Below are 12699 nucleotides of genomic sequence, written 5' to 3' on the forward strand. Positions count from 1 at the left end.
GGTGAAGAACTATATCTTGCTAACAAATTTACAGCAAATGCTATATCGGGTCGAGTATAATTAGCAAGATACATTAGTGCTCCTATAGCACTAAGATATGGTACTTCAGGACCAAGTAGTTCTTCATCTTTTTCTTGAGGTCTAAAAGGGTCTTTATCAACATCTAATGACCTCACCACCATTGGAGTGCATAGTGAATGTGATTTGTCCATATAGAACTTTTTAAGCACTTTCGTTATATAAGCTTCTTGATGTACAAGAACACCTTTGTTTAAATACTCAATTTGTAATCCCAAACAAAACTTTGTCCTTCCAAGATCCTTCATCTCAAATTCTTTCTTTAAACAATCAATTGCCTTTGTGAGCTCATTAGGAGTTCCAACTATGTTTATGTCATCTACATAAACAGCAATTATGGCAAATTCATTCTCGGATCTTTTCATATAAATACAAGGACAAATAGGGTCATTTTTATACCCTTCCTTTAATAAGTACTCACTTAGACGGTTATACCACATACGTCCTGATTGTTTCAATCCATAAAGGGACTTATTCAATTTTATTGAATAATCCTTTTTAGAATTTGCTTTGTTGGGCACATTAAATCCTTCAGGGAGTTTCATATAAATATCATTTTCCAAAGAGCCATACAAATAGGCTGTAACAACATCCATGAGGTGCAAATTCAAACCTTCTTGTGCAACAAGGCTAATTAAATATCTAAATGTTGTTGCATCCAATACTGGAGAATATGTCTCCTCAAAATCAATACCAGGTCTTTGTGAAAAACCTTGAGCAACTAACCGTGCTTTGTATCTAACAATTTCACCATTCTCATTTCGTTTTTGTACAAAAACCCATCTGTACCCAATAGGTTTTACACCCTCAGGTGTGCGAACTACAGGTCCAAAAACCTTTCGTTTAGCAAGCGAATCTAATTCTGCTTGGATTGCATCTTTCCATTTTGGCCAATCATTTCTTTGCCGACAATCTTCAATTGTCATTGGTTCTTGATCATCATTGTCACTTATGACATCCTTTGCTACATTATATGCAAAAACCTCGTCAATATTGACTTTATTTCGATTCCATATTTTATGATTCATGACATAATTTATTGAGATCTCATCATTTTCAACAATTTCAGGTACCTGAGGTTCTTCTGGAACCGAATCATTGATTATGTCAAAAGAATCTTTTGGGACTTTTACCCCCTCGATTAGGCCATCTTGCCTTTTTTCCCTTTTTCTCACACGAGGATTTTTATCTTTGGAACCCAAAGGCCTACCACGCTTTAGGCGTGTTTGAGATTCATTTGCTATATTAGATTGTCCAACAGGAATATCAATTCTGATTGGAGTATTAGCAGCGGGTATATGCGACTTAGTTACCCTTTTTGTGTCAGTAAAAGCATCTGGTAATTGGTTGGCCAATTTTTGTAAATGAATTATCTGTTGAACTTCTAGTTCACACTCTTTTGTACGAGGATCAAGATGAGATAATGATAATTCATTCCAACCAATATCTTTTTCCAGTTTCTTTCTTTCTCCCCCTAACGTTGGAAAAATTGATTCATCAAAATGACTATCAGCAAATCGAGCTGTAAATAAGTCACCTGTTGATGGTTCAAGATATTTTATTATCGATGGAGAATCATATCCAACATATATTCCCAAACGTCTTTGAGGACCCATCATAGTCCTTTTTGGTGGGGAAATTGGGACATATACAGCACACCCAAAAATTCTTAAATGAGAAATATTTGGTTGTTGACCAAAAACCAACTGTAAAGGAGAGTATTTGTGATAACTTGTTGGTCTGATGCGAATCAATACTGCAGCATGCAGAATTGCATATCCCCAAGTAGTCATTGGAAGATTAGCTTTCATAAGTAAAGGTCGTGCAATCAATTTTAGACGTTTTATCAATGATTCTGCAAGTCCATTTTGAGTATGAACATGTGCTACTGGATGTTCAACTTCAATTCCAATTGACATACAATACTCATTAAAAGCATGAGATGTAAATTCACCAGCATTATCAAGACGAATTTTCTTAATTGGATAATCTGGGAAGTGGGCTCTTAACTTGATCAATTGTGCTAATAACTTAGCAAATGCTTGATTTCGAGTTGATAGTAAACAAATATGTGACCATCTAGTGGACGCATCAATTAATACCATGAAATATCTAAATGATCCACATGGTGGGTGTATTGGACCACAAATATCACCTTGTATTCGTTCTAAAAATGAGATTGACTCATTTCTAATTTTTTCTGGTGATGGTCTTATTATCAATTTTCCCTGCGAACATGCAGTACATGAGAAATCATTGGACTGAAGAAGCTTTTGACTTTTAAGTGGATGTCCACATGAGTTTTCAGCTATTTTTCGCATCATGATATATCCAGGATGACCCAACCGATCATGCCAAACAAGAAATTCATTCTTATTTGTAAGCTTCTGGCTTACAATAACATGCGTCTCAATCGCATTAATATATGTGTAGTACAAGCCATAAGAGAAGGCTGATAATTTCTCCAATACACATTTTTTATTTGACTCAATTTGAGTGATATAAAGATATTCAACATCTCCTTCATTATTTGTCTCAATATGATATCCATTTAGACGAATATCCTTGAAACTTAATAAGTTTCTATTGGACTTAGGAGAATAAAATGCATTTTTAATATGCAATCTTGTACCTCTTGGCAGAAGTACTGTAGCTCTTCCAGAGCCTTCAATTATATTTGTAGTACCAGAAATAGTACTAACATTGACTTCTCGCATTACCAAAGTAGAGAAAAATTTATTACTCTTGAGAATTGTATGAGTTGTTGCACTATCAGCAAGGCACAGATCCTCATCATTGGTGTTAATGCCAATATTCATTCTTCATATAAACATAAATATCAATATTAGAGATTACTTTGTAAGAGGAGAGAAAGAAAAAAAAAATAAAATAGAGGATTTTATTCATAAAAACATAAAAACTTGTACATATAAAAGCAACATGAATTAAATATAAAACATTGTCTTAAAAATTAATCATAAAATAAAACTATTTTCTAACACTCCCATCACCAATAAGGTGATCAATGCTTCCATCGGGTTTAGAAAAGAAATCACCAATATCAAGATGAGTAGTATCCATATGACCATAATCAGAATCACCATCTTCATAAGCAAAGTGTGTTTCTACATTCTTCTTTTTAAGTGATTCTTGGTAGAGTTCAACAAGATGCTTTGGTGTATAACAGGCACGGGTCCAATGACCTTTACTACCACAACGGTAACATATATTTTCAGCCTTTTTGCCATTATTTTCACCCCTTTCTTTTTCCTTTTTCGCATTCTTGTTCCACTTCTGTTGATGAAGTTTCTCTTTGAAAATTTCCTTTATAACCATGTCCACGACCATGATTAATAGCATGACCACGACCACGACCATGGCTACGACCACGGCCAAAATTACGACCACGATTATTATTATGGTCTTGACCTCGTCCATGATTATATGGATCAGATGTTGCTGCATTCACTTCTGGGAATGGAGCAGAACCAGTTGGTCGGGCCTCATGATTTTTCATCAAGAGCTCATTATTTTGTTCAGCCACAAGAAGGCATGAAATCAATTCATAATATTGATTGCTCCATTCACTTCTGGGAATGGAGCAGATTAGGCGGATCTCATGATTTTTCATCAAAAGCTTTATTGCTTTGTCCAGCCAGCCATGCATAGGCATGAAATAAATTCACAATATTTGTGAAGTCTCTTTTCACAATATTTTTGTTATGAGCAAATTAGTTGCTTTATTTCTTTATTTAATGGTATCCCAATATCCATTGCATCTAAATATATTTCAACATTTAAAATCCAATATAAGGAATTCTTCCTTACAATATCAAGGGTCACAAATCCAAATTTTGCAACGTTTCGCGTGTTTAAAACTAACACATAAAATAATAATATTAATAATAATCATCATCATCAAAATAATAATATTAATAATAATCATCGTCATAATAAAAATATTATGACAGAGAATTTTGCAACGTTTCGCGTGTTTAAAACTAGCACATAAAATATTAATATAATCAAATTTCATGTATGAAATTATTAAAATCAAATAATAATAATAATAATAATATGACAGAGAAAAATAAATCAAACAATTATCATTACACAAAAAAAAAGAAAATGAGATAAAGTTTGTGAATGAGAAAAAGATTAGAAAGAACCTCGGTTAAGGAATATAGAGCGTTGTTCTTAGGGAGAAAAAAAAAAATATGCCTTCACGCTCAGTTGGATAACCCTCGTGCTGATAACGTGTTATAAAATAAAGGTAATAAGAGAGACAAAGGAGAGGAAGAATAGAGAATTAGAGAGTAGGGAGCAACTTCTGTTTTTATGTGTGTATCATTACTGATAGGACGAGTCCTATTTATAGGTACAATATGGTAACCCAGAAAGGATATAAAATCAAATAGTAAATACAAAATATTACATCATAAAGAGTAATGAATAATATGATTATCAATCATATGAGTAATTGTATAAATCAATGGACGACCATTAATTCATAACAAGATGATATTTTTTTTTTGTTTTTCAATTATTGTTACCTTTATCATTATTTTCTATATTTATATACAAAGGAATTTTCTCCTTTTTCTTTTTTTAATGTTCATATTTATTTTTCAATTTTATCTTTTTATTAAAAGTTTTTAAAATAAAAATAGTTATTTTATTAATTTTACTCTTTAAGTAACTATATTATTTTTATATTATTTTTAAAATTTAACTGTTTTTTTTATTTGACTTTTTTTTTTAAATTTAACCATTCTTTTTAATTATAAAACTACCTACAAAATAAATAAAAATTATTTACAATAAAATTATAAAATTATTTATATTTAATTTTATAATTATAATAATAACAATTTTTTTATTTTTTTATTATCATAAAAAAATAAAGTACATTTCCCATTTATTTTGATAGTAAGTTTTGTAAATTATTAAAACAAAATAGGAAAATGAACTGTATTATATAATTATAAACAATAATGTGATTGTAACCTGATGCATGATTTTCTTACACTATACAGGTTTAATAGAGAATGTCAAATAAAAATATTATACTATAATATTAAATATTTAAAATGTGATTTTTTTAACTAATTATATTCAATTAGATAATATTATCAAGAAATTATAAACCCATATTAAATTTGGGGCAAATTTCATGTTTGTAAGGACTAAAAAAATTATGAAACATGTTAATTAATTTTTTTAAATTTTATGAGAATTTACTGGCTTGATTATCTAACTATAATTAGTCATATTCCAATAGGACTTTAAAATTTTTCGAAGACATAAAAAGTTATATATGTCTCAATCTCTTTCCCTTAAAATAATTTCCATAGCTAATGATTATAATTCATGTAGATTGCAAACAACATTTGAATAATTAGGTCAATGTCTGCAATATTGCCTCACACTGGAGTTGTTACTTGTTTTCTGAGTCAAAACCAGAGTTTTTGTGACTTTGATTACTACTTTAAAAACTACAAAGTTCAGGAATCTTATCCTTAAAAATAGAATAAGACTACTAATGTCATTGTTCATGTGCCAACCATAAAGCTTACGAGACTATTATGTTTGCTCATTGCTTTTAATATTTTTTGCAGAACATCAATGCACTCTATTTAAATAAGTTGTTTATTTTAAAAATTTAAGTTCTATAATAATGATTATAGATTTACAATTTTGAAAGGGAAATTAATATTTTGAAATAAATTTTAGAAGACTGTTAATTTTCTTAACCAATAATATGAAATTCATATTTCCAAATTTCAATTTTTTTTATGCCACTTTTAAATTAAAATTTCAACACGTAAAGAAAATTGATAACACATTCCAAAACTAAAATTTTGAGATTAAAATAAAGAGTGGCACCTTTTGGAAAAAACATGCAAAAAGTAATTCCCATACAAATTTGGAATGCCTTGAAAAAGCTGGCCAAAACAACTTGTTTATTCTCATGTTTGCATATATATCAGTTTTAACACATGTTTGTATGATGTTCTACATCTGCTTCTTCATGGCATTACATATAAGGATGAATATTCCTTGACAAATAGCTTTAGTATAAAAAAAAGACAAACACTAGGATAAACACTAAACACCAAAACTTTATATTCTTTTTTTCTAAACATGATTTAACTTTTCCATTTGGAGTAGAATGAAACATGCTTGTATTTTCATATAAAAAAAGGATACACCACCTTTGAAATTGTTCTTCATTTGTACCCTTTCATCGTTCACAAGTCTCACAATGTTAGATTTCAGCTTTAACATATGTTGAGTTAGAGATGTTTAGTGGTTTATTGAGGTAATTTTTTCTGTTAAAGTGGTCATATAACACTTCAAATTTGTTTAAGAAAAATTGTAATTGTATTTAATCTTGTTATATATAATAATGACTTAAATATGTATAGGTGGTCCCTTAACTTTTTAGTGAAAATTAGAATTAGTCGCTCTTGAAAACTTTTGATCAATGTAGTCCTTTTAACTAAATTTTGTTGAGTTTATTTAATGTTTCAAACACGTTTCATGATAATATTTGAGTTTGTTTACAACATTTGACACATTTCCGCTTCAACATTAGGTGAGAAACGTGTTTAAAACGTGAAATAAACTTAAAAAAATTTGGTTTAAATGACTAAATCCACATATTTATAAAGATAAGAGACTAGATTGATTTAAGGTTTTCAAGAGGGACTAATTCCAATTTTCATAAGTTTAAGGACCAAAAACATATTTAACCCTATAATAATTACGAGTGTTACATATGATTCCACATCAACTAGAGATAAAACTAGGGATAAGGTCAATTTAGAGTACATATGATTTTATGAAATTAAATTAGGCTTAAAGTTCATTTCTTAACATAGTATCATAACCATTATTAAAGCTTATCTTAGTGATGTTTGAACATATTCTTCTATCTGCTATCCGGACCTCCTATCAAACAATCCATTAATGTCAAGTCTCTCGTTCGATATGTATATAGGTGTGAACGGATGTGTTAAAAGTCTCACATCAATCACAGATAAAACTCATTTAGAACATCACCTTGCAACTCAGTTTTCTACTATTTCACTTCTTATGTCTTCCATTAAAATAAAATTAATGACAAGTTACTTAATATAATGATATGAAACAATAGAGATCGTAAATTATTTGTTTTAATATGTAAAGCAACTCATATTGTGAGTTATTGTGAGTTTTATTTGTACGTTCTTAGCTGATTTCTTTTTTAATTAATCAATTAAATAAATTTCTTACTGTTAGAGTTGTATTAAAAATTATGAAAAAATATAATACTTTTACATTTTCTAATAAAAAATAATTTTCTTAAATTTTCAATACTCTCGTTAGCATATTACGAAAATGGAATCGAATAGTAGCTTAAATCGAAAAACTAATTAGTTCACCCATTTAAATAAATCACGATTCGAACAGAGAAAAACTAAAATCTTTTAGGATGATAAAATTTTTAGTTACTTTTCTCTAAAACAATGAAAATCAACCAATACATGTTTTTCATTATTTTAAAAATATAAAATTATTAGTATTATTATTATTATTATTATTGAACATATATTGATATATATTATTAAATTTTAACTTAAGTATTATAATATATTTTATTTTAAAAATATTTATTTAAATGCTAAGATTATATTTCGAAAACATCGATCTTTGATATATTAGTATTTTTATGATTAAAAAATTATCTTATTATACTTTTCAGTCTCGATGATCTATTAATAATAAAGAAAAAAAAAATTATTTGTACAGATAAAGATGTTTTAAGAAATTACAAATATCTATTAAAATTAAGATAATCATTAAAAAATAAATTAAACTACACATGTAGTCCTTTATTTTTTAAATATTCAATTTAGTTTTGCATGTTTTTTTATAGCAATTTTGAACAAATGTTACTAATGATAAATAATTTAAATATAATGATCGTTATAAATCATTTAAAAACAATACCTTTTGATATACACTTGTTTATTTACATCTATATAACTTTTAATCATCGCTCTGTTATTTAAGGATTAAGAAATTTCATAAGCCACTTTTCTCTTAAATTACATTGTTATATATAAAAAAAGTAAAGCAAAATTATAAGGATGAAAAACAAAGAAGGTTGATCAGTTTCCAAGCAAAATCGATCAAGGAGTCTATATACGATGGTATCGTTTGACTTAGATAAAATATATGCTACGCTAGAACGATACGTGATCAATGATGTTATATGATTTTAGTGATAATTTATTTGGTTATACGGGGATGATAGTACTTTAATGTCACTATCAAAATTACTGACAAAAAAAAAAACACAATTTTCAGAATAATTTATGCTAAGCAAATGTTAATGTTTTATTACGAGAAACTCATATATTTACTAGATTTTAGTAATATAAAAGAAAAAAAGAAAAAAAGTAATTATTAAATAAATAAATACTTGATTTTGTATTATGTAAGGTCTAATACATCTTGATCAAGGTAACTTAGTGAATATGGGATGTAGGATCTGGATTTGATATATCTCGACCAAACCAATTTGGTGATAGGGTCTGATAGATCTAGGTCATATCAATTTGATAAATGTAAAATAAAGTTGGATACATCATAACTACCTCAGACATGTGAGGACCTGCTAGTTTCGACAAGACAATTAGTTGTCCCCTTTAACATTACAACAACTACAATAAAGTATTTATTAACATTTATGAAGGGTCTTAAATGTCCCTAAAAGTAATTAATGTGGATTAGGTATATAAAGGTGTCTCAGTTATCATATATTTCTCACTAGTGACTTAAGTGTCAAAGTACTTGCAAATATTCGCTCTCCCGTGGTTCATTGTATCAGACTTGGCAATGACATCCAAATCTTGAAGACGAAGTATATCCCGTCAAGCAACAGAATAATAATACCATACCTTGCAGGACAAATTGGTTCCATACAAGAACATTGGCACCCACCGTGAGACTGAGATATATTATGTGAAGAAAAAACAATATGGTGTCTACAAGGAGTAAGAGGATAAGTACAAGAATAAGTTGGAAATCCATTTATTGAAATGGTCACGCTAACGGCAGTGCAAAAGGACTTTGTTGCCATCTCAACCTTAAAGTTCTCATCTTTGTCATCTCAGCCTTGAGTTATCATCCTGGGCATCTCGGTCTCGAAGTTCTCATTATTCGCATCTCGGTCTCAAAGTTTTCATCCTTGGCATCTCAACCTTGAAGTTTTAATCATGTCATCTCGATCTTGAGTTATCATCCTGGCAATCTCGGCCTTGAGTTCTCATTCCTGGCATCTCGACCTTGAAGTTCCCATCCTTGCCATCTCGGCATTGAAGTTCTCATTATTGTCATCTCGACCTTGAGTTATCATATTGACGATCTCGGCCTTGAGTTCTCATTCTTGACATCTCAACCTTGAAGTTCTTATCATTGCCATCTCTGGCATTAAAGTTCTCATTCTTGCTATCTCGACCTTTAGTTATCATACGTGCTATTTCGACCTTGAGTTCTCATTCTTGGCATCTCAACCTTGAAGTTCCCATCCTTGCCATCTCGACATTGAAGTTATCATTTTTGCCATCTCAGCTTTGAGTTATCATCCTTGTCGTCTCGACCTTGAGTTCTCATTCTTGTCATCTCAGTCAATGTTGGCATGATACATCTCAACCTATTTTGGCCAAGTACATCTCAGCCTATGTTGGCTCGACACACATCTCAATCTATGTCAGTTTGGTGCATCTCAGGCTATGTTGGCCTGACACACATCTCAGCCTATGATGGAAGGGTACATCTCGCTAATGCATGTACTGATAAGCATTGTCATTAATGATACATCATTATAATAAAAGTCAATTTTATCCATATTTTTTAATATCATTGTATTTATATTCACTGGACATATGTTCGAGATGATCCCTCCCAACCTACAAATCTTTTAATTTATCTTTAGGTAAGGAAACTTCATTGTCTGAGATGATCCCTCCCACTTATATTTATGATGATTGGGTAAGGAATCTTCATCATCCAAAATGATCTCTCCCACTTACTTTTGATGATTGGGTAAAGAAGTTTCATCGACCGAGATGATCCCTCCCATAAGTTCATTTCTTATCTAGGTTTGGATAAGGAAGCTTCATCGATTAAGATAATCCCTCTTATAACTTAATTTCTTATCTATGTTTGGGTAAGGAAACTTCATCGACTAAGATGGTCCCTCCCATAACTTCATTTGTTATCTAAGTTTAGGTAAGGAAGCTTCATCAATCGAGATGATCTCTGTCATAACTTCATTTCTTATTTAAGTTTGGGTAAGGAAGTTTCATCGACCGAGATGATCCCTCCCATAATTTCATGTATTATATAAGTTTGGGTAAAGACGATTCATCGACCGAGATGATCCCTCTCATAACTTCATTTCTTATTCAAGTTTGAGTAAGGAAGCTTAATCGATCGAAATTAAGGATGTCAACGGGGCGGGTAGGGTACGAGTAGTAGCTTTCCCGTACCCTACCCGCTGGATAAATATTCACCTCGTACCCGTATCCATATTCATCGGGTATCCGTTATGCGGATACCCGTCTATTTTTTTTCATATTCGTGGGTATCAACGGGTACCCGTTGCCACGGATATCCGTGGGTATTTACAAAATTATTTAAAAAATAAATATTTAATTATAAATTCAAATAAAATAAAATAAAATACATCATTATTATAAATTTTAAATAAATTTCAAACAAACTCAAGTCCATACAAGTCCAAATAATTATAAAAATAAATATAAAATAATGTTCATTTAACAACAAGCATACCATAAATGTCACTGTCTATATAAGATTTGATGTGTATGCCCAATTTCAAAGAAGGAAAAGAGAAGAATGTCAAGAGATGTACTTGGAAGAAGACAACGTACCAATAGTTGAAGTTGGAAGAATGAAGACAAAAGAAGATAAGATATGCAACATCAAAATGTTTTTTACTAATATATATATATATATATATATATATATATATATATATATATATATATATATATATATATACACACACACACACAAACATATATATAAGGGTACTTTTGTGAATTAAAGTTTAGCGGTTACGGGTATCCACGGGTACGGATACTATGATATTTGTACCCGCCCCATTAACATGCGGGTATCAAAAATACCCGTACCCGCGGGTAGCGGGTATCCATTTTTAATATCCATTTCCTACCCATTATGGGTTTTATTTGCGGATACCCACGGTACATATATTTTTGACATCCCTAATCGAGATGATCTCTCTCATAACTTCATTTCTTATTTAAGTTTGGAAGCTTCATCATTCGAGATTATCCATCCCACTTATGTCGCTCTCTTGGGCAAGGAAGCTTCATCATCCAACATGATCCCCTCATTAAGTCTGGGATGGTCCCTCTTATAACTTTATATTAATTGGGTTGGAAAGTTTTATAGTTCAAGATGATCCCTCCCATAACTTTATATATACATACAAAATCTTCGAGATTTCAAAAAATTGTTCTCATAAAAGTTGGGATCTTTCTTTATTCATAGCATTAAGTTGATTCATAACATCTTTTATTCTCATTATTGCAGCGCTAAGAGCTTTCTCCATACTTTTTGTTCTTATAGGACTAAGTTGTACTCCACAAGTCTGCTGAATTGTTCTAGTGCTTGATTGTTGGCTGGATGTCTTCCTACTCCGATGAAGCTCCGATGACGGCGCATGGGTGCCTACAAAAGACACTCTGATGCTTAAGTTAGCACTGAAGATGTCAGGGATTCAAAGTATATTTTAATGCGTCCTCAATGCATAGAACAATGTGATATTTATACATTTTTTACCTGTGGGTCCTACCTGGAGTGGGCTTTTGGGCCCAAAATACTTCTTTTAATTGTTTATGAATCCAATGACAATGGGTGAAATTACAAGAAGAGCCCTCGATAGTTGTTGGTAGGCAGCTTGAGTCAATATGGACAAATACTGCATATTTTATGAGGGATCCTAAGTATACAGTATCCAATAAGCGGATATGTGGGATCTGAGTGTTGGATACTCTTGGGTCGCCTAGTTAGTTGAGTGGATAGGGTTATTACCTCTTACTCGAGCAACTTCATAGTGTATTGCTCATGGAGGTTTCCTTATTGCCTGTCAGTTGGATGCTTGAGGCCGCCTACTGCGTACTGGTGTATTCCTCAATGTAGGGTGAATAATATAGGTGTTGATGGTTGCTTACTATGTACTAAGAAATTCTTAATATAGAGTAAGCGACCTTGGAGGTTACTGATGGCTGCTGGTGGCTGCTTATTGTGTACTAAGGGGTTCCTTAGTATAGAGTAAGCCTTGGAGACTACTGGTGACTACTTGTTGTGTACTAAGGGATTTCTTAGTATAGAGTAAGCAGCCTTGGAGGCTGTTGGTGGCTGCTTGCGGCTGCTTGCTGTGTACTAAGGAATTCCTTAGTACAGAGTAAGCGACCTTGAAGGTTGTTGATGGCTGCTTACTGTGTACTAAGGGATTCCTTAGTACAGAGTAAGTGACCTTGAAGGTTACTGATGGCTACTTCCTGTGTACTAAGGGAT

This window comes from Vigna unguiculata, chromosome 8 (assembly GCF_037176805.1).
Source record: "Vigna unguiculata cultivar grain cowpea cultivar isolate G323 ecotype 2 chromosome 8, ASM3717680v1, whole genome shotgun sequence".
NCBI lineage: Eukaryota > Viridiplantae > Streptophyta > Magnoliopsida > Fabales > Fabaceae > Vigna > Vigna unguiculata.